The 8,891-nt window shown below is 47.2% G+C and overlaps 1 pseudogene; it reads right to left on the bottom strand.

The window, feature by feature from the left end:
- Positions 1-6,209: 6,209 nt before the first annotated feature.
- On the bottom strand, positions 6,210-7,981 carry LOC125528648 (large ribosomal subunit protein eL24-like; annotated as a pseudogene).
- Positions 7,982-8,891: the final 910 nt, after the last annotated feature.

Raw genomic sequence — 8,891 nt, 5'->3', positions numbered from 1 at the left:
CCACCGGTTGACCTGGGTAACAAAAAAAACACTCCACTATGCTGCCAAGAAGTGTGTGAAGGTTGCGTGCATGTTTCGTCCTCGATGTCGATACTTTTTTTTTAGAGTTAAAGGGCTCTCGGCCCCGGCTCCATTTGTATTATCAAATGAAATTTCAGATAATCCAACATCCTGTTACAAGCACGCGGGGGATAAACAGCACACATGTTGCCCCAAAAAAATGAGTTGTCCAAGCCTCAAAAGGCAGAACGCCAATTTACTTAACTACTACAAGAGAAAAAGGCTATCCTCAAAGGAACTACCAACCGACAGAGAACAAGAAATGGGAGCCGCGGCGAAGAAGTAGGACATTGAAGCTCAATGGACCACTCAGATCTCAGTCAATGGCACGGTTTATGTAGCACCTCCGAGCACTGTAGTAGGCCTAGCCAGGGTCTGGCCACCTCAGGAGGGGGGGGGGGCACTTCCTGCTCCAGCTTTCTCACCAAGTGCATCACTTTTTCTTTGACAGGCCACAGCATCGAACCATCCAACTGCTTAGTATAGTAGCAGTTTTCCTCCACAGGACCTGCATCCCAAGCCAGGGGATATGATTAAAACAAATGTCATTACGATATTTCCATAGAGTCCAAAGGATAGCAGAATGTAGCAAACAAATCGCAGAGTGATTTTTGTTATTAAACCACCAGGCCAGCATGTCATCAACGGCATTCCACCGTATTTATTGGATATATCAAAAATCACTCTCCATAGTTCAATCGCAACGACACAGCCAAAAAATAAATGTTCAATAGATTCAGATTCATTACAGAAAAGACAAGTAGCATCTTCTACATGTTGTCTTTTTTGCAGATTATCTCTCGTTAATAATTTGTTTTTGGCCATAAGCCAGAGAAAAATCTGAATCCTCAGGGGGGCATTGATTTTCCAAATAACTGGCAGGTTACCCGGCCGAACCCCCCTAAAATTTACAATGTTGTAGAAAGATTTTACAGTGTAGACACCTTTATGTTCACAATTCCAGAGGATTGTATCTTCCCTGTCCTCCAGCTTAATTTTAATAATGCGACTGCCGACTGAACAGATCATTCCAATCAGCTAGCATTTTTTGGGTAAAACACCTTCTAAAAGTAATTTTAGGATTAGTGCCATCCCACACTTCACTGATAGAAATATTCTGGTCATTGGCAATATTGTACAAGTCCCAATATTGGATAGCAAGAGTGGTATGCCGAATCCACTGGTCTTCCCAGAATCTAATACTATTGCCATTACTGACTATCTAGGAATACCCCATTCTAGTGGCTTTAGTAGCCCAAAGGATCCCTTTCCAGAAAGGGGAAGCACCATTGCTAGGGAAAGTAAAAATATTAGGGCTATGAGTTCTATATTTGGCATCAATAATTTGCTTCCAAATCTTGCCCTCATCCAGGAAATATCTCTTAATCCAGTAAGCTAATAGGCATAGATTCATGTCAGCGATATTGGGGATACCTAGGCCCCCATGTTGCTTTTGTAGGGTCACATTCTCCCAGGCAGCAAGGTGATATTTATGATGACCCTCATAATCATCCCAAAAACAGTGAGCTAGTTGTGAATTAATTAGCTTTATGGCCCATTTTGGGAATTTAATAATCCCCATAAGGTAGCCAGGGATAGTAGCTAGATAGATCTTCACTAGTGTGAGTCTCTTGCCAGAAGATAGTAATCTCCCTCTCCACTCAGCTCCCCTTTTAATAATTTTATCAATAGTAGGCTGGAGCTCACTTTTCTTTAGTTTTCTGGGATGGAGAGGAGCACCTAAATATTTAATAGGGAACTCACTTAGTTTGCAACCAAGGATTTGAGCAAATATATTGGCATCACTTCCATTTATATTAATGGGCACCAAGTCACAGAAAACCATAGATGACCATCATAGATGACCATCGGCTAATCCGTTGTCGTAATAACCGTCTGAAGCCAATGATCCATGCCAAAAAATTGTCAGCACAGTCGGCGGCAAGGCAACTTTAATTAGGAAGACAAGCTAGAAAGAACAACAACCATCGTTAGACCTGGAAAGACCGAGATCTAGGGTTTCTCCCGAGCATCCCAGAAAGACAAGAACTATACCATATGATGCCTCCAGCAAAGTAATACCGCCCACATATAACATTGTTTGCTCCAGCCACAATTAAACATGGCTTTTCATCAGCAAGCTCACATTCCCCAATCTGCGGCTAGTTGGTTAGCCTATCCCGACTAGGGGAGTCTGACCAGTCCATTGCCCTAGCTCCGTAGTTACAACGAGAAAGTTGCATCAGAGCCATATCGTGTCTCGTGTGCAAATTCATCCCTATCTGAGCACGAGGGCAACGCCTCCTCTCCGTCGCCGAAGGAGCTTTTGTCGATGATAAAGACCATGCCTTGAACCTTTGAGGAAATCATTGCAAGGAACCCCATTGCCGCTAGTTTAGTGTGCAATCTTAGGCCAAGGTCGTCATTTGGCGATGACATTAGGGTGGGAGGGGAGGTGTGGCATGGTGTGGTACGTTTTCTCCAAAGAAGGGTGTTGTATGCTCAAATAGGGGCATAAAAATAAAAATAACCCCGGCAAGTTCGCAACATTATTTCCATAAATGCCATTTGTTGCACGAGGATGGAAACACTATTCTGAGTACATGATAGAAGCATGTCTTTTTAATTTAAGGGCTCCTTTGATCCATAGGATTTCCCTTTGATTATTGGGGAATTAAAATCCTTTCTTTTTTTCATATGTTGATCTTTTGATTCATAGGATTGAATTCTTATTCTATAGTAATTTGTCTATAGTAACTATATAGTAATCAAACAAGTTCCAAACTTCCAATACTATAGGATTGAATGGACATGCCATTTTAATTGTATCCATTGCAAACCAGAAGAGAGTAAAAGCATCTACACCTGTGATGGGCAAATTCGGCCTCCCAAATGCCCGCTGATGCGCACGGATACCCCAAATTAAAAATCTCAAATCCATATTACTACATGCAACATAGCGATTTTGAGCAGAGCTTGTCCGGTCACCGTGGCCATATCCGGCCGCCGGCTGCACTCCGAGAGTATTGGTCCGGACGCCGGCAAGGTAGAGTAGGGCATGTGACACGATCCAGCTCAAGGGACTCAAGGCGTTGTCGTCTCCCACGCCCTACTCTTCCTCATCGAAGCCCGGAACCTGTTGGGTGTCGGTAGACATAGGATCGATGATGGATCCGTCCTGGGACGAGCCAGCGACATCCAGCACGCCGCGGTTGCGTTGCCCAGAGTGGTGTACCATATGGGGCGCCGGAGAATTTGACCCCGCCTCGCCGACATCCATGTCGCGAGCGCTGCCGCTGCCTCGCATGGCGGGCATGCCATGCCATGATTGCATCGGACGACGCCCACGGTGCATCCATGACCTCGGCGTGCCAACGGAGGGGTTGCACGTCCGCCACCGTGTTCGGACACCAGACGGCTTGCACCGCCTCCGGTGAGGTAGCGACTGCTGCCCTAGCGCCGGATCCATGCGTCATTTAGGCGGACGCAATGGATTCCCAACGGAAGGAATCCGAGCGCTGTCGTGCGCGGGCCTCCTCCCGGGAGCGGTGGAGCGCATGCCGGACGGCCATCTCCTCCTTGGGGCCGTGTGAGATGAGCTCGGGGTCGACGGATCTGGAGGTGAAGGACTTGAATCCGCTGCCCGCCATGGCAGAGACGGTCGGACAACGCCGGAGACGAACTTGGGTGGGAAGGAGAATGAAGTGGCTAGGGTTTGGTTCGACGAGCAGTTGGGGAGGAATATACGTGGGTTGGGTAGGCCAGCATCAGGTCCAACGTGACGGGCGTGTCCGAATGCCCCCACATTCGTTCCATATTTATGTTAGATATATAAGGGATGTCGGTCAGGCCGGACGTTTGGGTCTGTTTGAGGCTTCCGGAGCGTTCGAGAAGGATTTGAGGTGCCGGATGCTCTGAGATCTGCCCGTCGACAGCAAGCCCTTTTATCCCCCGTCACACCTCTGGACTGCGACCACGGCGGCTCGAATCATCGGCCCTGTTTGGATACTCTAACTCGGTTAGAGGTTAGAGTTAGATTCTAGCCCTGAACCAACCCTAAACTAACTCTAACCAAAAAGTTGTTTGGATGGTAGGATTAGATTGACAATAAATATTTTTTCTCAATCATTTGACTACTTTGGACCATGTTTGGATGGGAGGGGTAACTTTTTTTACTAATTTTTGTAGTGGGCTCAGAAGAACTAACCCAAATAAACTCCTCTAGTGTGGGCTAGTTTTTTAGAATGGGTTAGATTTAATTAATTCATCATATTTGGATACTTTTAGATTATTTGAGCCTCAATTAACTAGAACTAACTCTAACTTAGGGATCGAAACAGGGCCATCGACGCCGTCCCGCGCCCGCGCGGGTCGCTACCACCGCGACGCAGGCTCGGCGCTCGTCAGGAAGATTCGCCCGCCCGGTGCACAACACCACACCGCAGCTGCGCTAGCTTATCCCCTCGCAGGTCGCGACACAGTCCTACGCTTTTTCCCGGAATTGTTTTTTTTAGGGGGAACTTTTTCCCGGAATTGTTGCGGGCACGCAGCCGCACACGCGGCGACCAACCGGCCCACCGGATCGTTCGTGGCCGAGCCGACCCACCCCCACCCCCACCAGGCGGCTGGCCGGGCACATGCCCCGCCGAAAAGCGCAGCGCGCTTTCCCCCGCCCGGCCTTCCTTGTCGCGCGGCGTGCGACGGTCACCACCGAGTCGCGTGGCGCTGGGCGCGCGTCGACACGATCGATCGATGTGGGGTGTCCAGGTGCATCGGCGTCCGGCCGGGCCGCGACGTGGTCCGCATTTCTGGGGAGGGAAGCCGGCGTGGGTGGGTCGGACGTGCGACGTGCCGTCGCTCTCGGCGCTGTCGACCGCGAGCGACACGCACGGAGACACGTCGGGGAGGTATCGGAAAGGCGTGGGTGGTCCATCGGGTCGACGGCCTCGGCGTACGTGGCTGCGGCACGCACGGCCCGCTGCCGAGCTAACAGATCTCGGCGCTGCCATGCATTATTTTTTTTCCTTTCTAGAGCGCAATGATCCACTTGCACGTACCAGCCGAGGTGCGCTGCACCTGCACGGACGCCTGAGATCGTGTCAACGCTTTTCCACTGAAACTTTGTCTGCGACCTACTCTACTTACTGCACACACGAGGCTGGAATATCCGGGTCGATCCCATCCCTGCCTGGGCTAGAGGGGAGTGAGGTGAGGTCGTGTGCCCCCTCCATCAACACTCACTGGCATGCCACGCTAGGTGCCGAGGGAGTACAAACCAAACTGACAAAGGAGCGACTTCGATTCATTGGGGGATCAACCTCGGTCTCAAGTCCGACGGACAGCTTTTGCAAGTTCCTGGCAGATCGCCCTTGCAAATACGGCCGGGAGCCATCTCAAAAGCTTCGGCAATGTAGATTTTAATCCCCAAAACTACACAAAACTCATTTCTTTTTTTTTTGAGGATCCACAAAACTCATTTCTTTATTAGATGCAAACTAGACAAAAATCTTTAGTCAGACGAATGGAACAAAGCCTTTGATCGCACGTGATTTGCGCAAAACAATCTTGGAAGAAAGCATGTGGCGAGCCTCACCTACCACGTGCTTTTCTGTCGCTTAGGTGACATGTCGGCGCCGACTAGCCGTACGATCGGATATGATCCTGTCCGTCTGAGACAACGATCGTTTCTTTAAGCCACCCCTTCGGTCTTATCGAGACGATCACGCTAAATAGAAATTATTAAAAGGCAAAACACGTGCTCGGTTGGTGTCTGTACGAGGTTCACTGAACCTTAGTTTTCTCCCGGATCAAGGTGCGCTGAACCTGGCACCGACCAGCCCGCGAAACTAATCTCAACACCTACCATGACTAATCTACTAGTAGTACTGCACGAGCGACGGAGCAAGTGCTTGGCGACCACGGCCGTCGAACCAACAGCTTCCGTGGCGGCCCGACCCAGCCAAAAGCAGCATCGCCTCACAAGGTCGCCTTCCGACGACATTTCGGCAGTGCGCCGCATCGATTAACATCAAGTTATTAAGGGGAAGCTTCGTGGATAATGACAGACATGCCATGAGAAAGGGTCTACGGAGACCGGCTTCGATAGGTCACGGACAAACGAACATCGACAGCGCGGTGCGAAACAAACATCAATTGCCGCCAAGCTTGGGGGCCTTACCGGGTTTGGGGGCGTTCCCTCTGCCGGGCGGTCGTCTTCCTGGACTTCGTCACCCCCACCTTCTTAGCCCGTTTCTCGTCCTTGGTCTTTTTGATCCGCTTCTTTTTTTTGAAACAACTTTTGATCCGCTCCTTGATCTCACTGTTATACTACAACAGTTACCACTGTAAGTAAGTGCCTCACAGATATACAATAGATAAAAGAATGTGGTGCCAAGACGTCCCTGATATTGTACAAACATTAAGAGTAGCAGAAACACACAGTGGATATTACATGGATGATGTTCAGTTCACAGGTGTGAGTGACCTAAAAGAAATGGCTTCTTAAAACCCAAACTAAAGCTACCTTCTCCAATCCATACATAATTACCATCTATTTCTTTCAAAGACTACACGGCCCATTAGAAGTTTATACAAGGCGTTAACTCCACCACATAGTTCAATACAAACTTGAGTCAGAACAGATATAACAATCCTAGTTTGGCATGCAACAGAAGAAGAACATGTTGGTTCATATGGTATAGCACATCACAATATCTATAAGCAGGGGTCGGAAGCGAGGGAGAAGGAAGTGTTACCGGAGAGCTGCTTCCCTGGCTGCATCACGGACCTCAGGCTTCTCGGCTCTCTTCTTCTGGATGACATCAAGAGAAGCACTGACAATAGACCTGGAATATGGCCTTTTGGTTGTGCGCCACCTCTTCTTTGCAGCCTCGGCATGGATATCCTGCAAGCATACACCACAAAATAAATTATAAGCACAACTTCATAATTTCCTATGCACAAACATAAATTTTGTAGTTGCTTATAAAAACAAGGACGGCGAGTGATGGAGCATCGGTGAAAACACAATAAAACAGAGACCTAATCTAAGAAACAATACGTCTGTCTGTGCAAAGCAAAGGAATGGAAATTACACATGATTAAGCAATACATATCATTTATGTTGTTAACAGACTATCTGACATTGTGGTAAACTGGTCATCAAATCATTCTAGTCCCTGAGACTTACTAGATATGTCACTTTGTTTGACTGTCGCTAGCTACTGAAATATGAAATTATTCATCAGGTGAAATATTTAAGCAAGTCAACTAGTTACCAGATGGATTCACCTCTTACACTGCCTAAGAAGATCACTCTAATATGACATACTAGTAACATTATGAAACATTTGCTGAACTAGGATGTGGAGTATATCATTAAGGCCTTGTTCGGTTCCTTCAGATTTGAAGGGGTCTGGAGGGGATTGAGAGGGATTAAATCCCCCACAAGTCAAAATCCACCTCAATCCCCTCCAATCCTCTCCAATCCCCTTGTGGGAGGGATTAACCGAACAAGCCCTAAAGGGATTGGCTTATTTGCATGTACCTTCTTGTGCTGCTTCCTGAACCTGGCCGTCCATGTGAACTTAGCGGGCTTGAGATGGTTGTGGAAGTAGCGCTTGCACTTGGAGTTCGAGAAAAGGAATACCTGATTTTGGGCACACACAAAGAAGGTGCAGCAGAATGTTAGAGAATTTCTAGTTATTTTCATTCCATACAAAATAACGAAAGGACGCACAAGGGTTTGTATGAACGGATGGATCGGATACCCTTCCCTAGGCATATCTTTGCACCGCTGAAACGGCCGAGCTCTGTCCTGTATGAACACAAATGCGGGAATAAGTAAGGTTGGAAGAAGCAATTTTACAAATCATTAACATTTCTGCACGACATCTAAGACAGTAACATACTTGAGAACCATCTTGTCTGCCCTAACAAACCTTCAAAGCTCCTCCTACAGATAAAATGCAAGGATATCAGCACTCATAGACAAGTCATCAAGAAGCATTGCCCATGGTAACACTGTTTCAAAGCTTGCCGCAAGGTCGTTACAGTGCATCATCAGAACTAACAAATTAAACTGAACTACAGAGCATCATCAGAACCTGTAAACAACAGGAACAACACCCAGTAGCAATGTACACTGATCTCATGCACAAGACAAACTACACAGAACCGCCCTTGGGACACAGGGAGAGCATAACCACCGGCTTGACTCTCCTTTTTTTCTCTTATAAGGGGGTCTTTGTTTACAGGGGTTTATTGGTCTAGGGACTTAAAAAAGTCTCTTTTAGTCCCATCTAAACCAAACAGTAGGAATTTATAGAGACTTAAAATGGGCATTTGGGACTTATAAAAAAAGACTCTCAAGGAGAGTCTTTTTGAGACTTTTAGTTGTAACATGATCTATATTCATGTTTAGTCTCAGAAACCAAACAGATAGGGATTTTTTAGGGATTAGCGACTTTTTAGTTGGGACTAAAAAAAATTCTAAGACTTATGAACCAAACAGGACCTAAGAAACCCGCCACTTTTAAGCCTAATCGTTTGTAGATAGCACCGGTCTCTATCATAATGGTCATTGGAGAGAATCGGGGGCCTTGTAGTTGGCCCGGGCCGGTTTGATGTCAGAGGGGCGTTCGAGTTTTCCCGGAAATTTAGGTCGGGTGATTTACGTTAAAAATATTTCAGGTTTTTAAAATTAACGCTCAATTTCCGGTCTAGTTGGCGTAGGTAATGTTGAAGTCGTACACTAACTAGTCTTGGAGCATCCGTCTTGCTGGGTAACGTTAGGAAATTATGCAGTGTTAGTTAAAGCAGGTTGCCGGGTA

Source organism: Triticum urartu, chromosome 5A (assembly GCF_056163025.1).
Source record: "Triticum urartu cultivar PI428250 chromosome 5A, HENAU_Tu73, whole genome shotgun sequence".
Taxonomy (NCBI): domain Eukaryota; kingdom Viridiplantae; phylum Streptophyta; class Magnoliopsida; order Poales; family Poaceae; genus Triticum; species Triticum urartu.
This window is presented reverse-complemented; position numbering and strand designations above follow the sequence as displayed.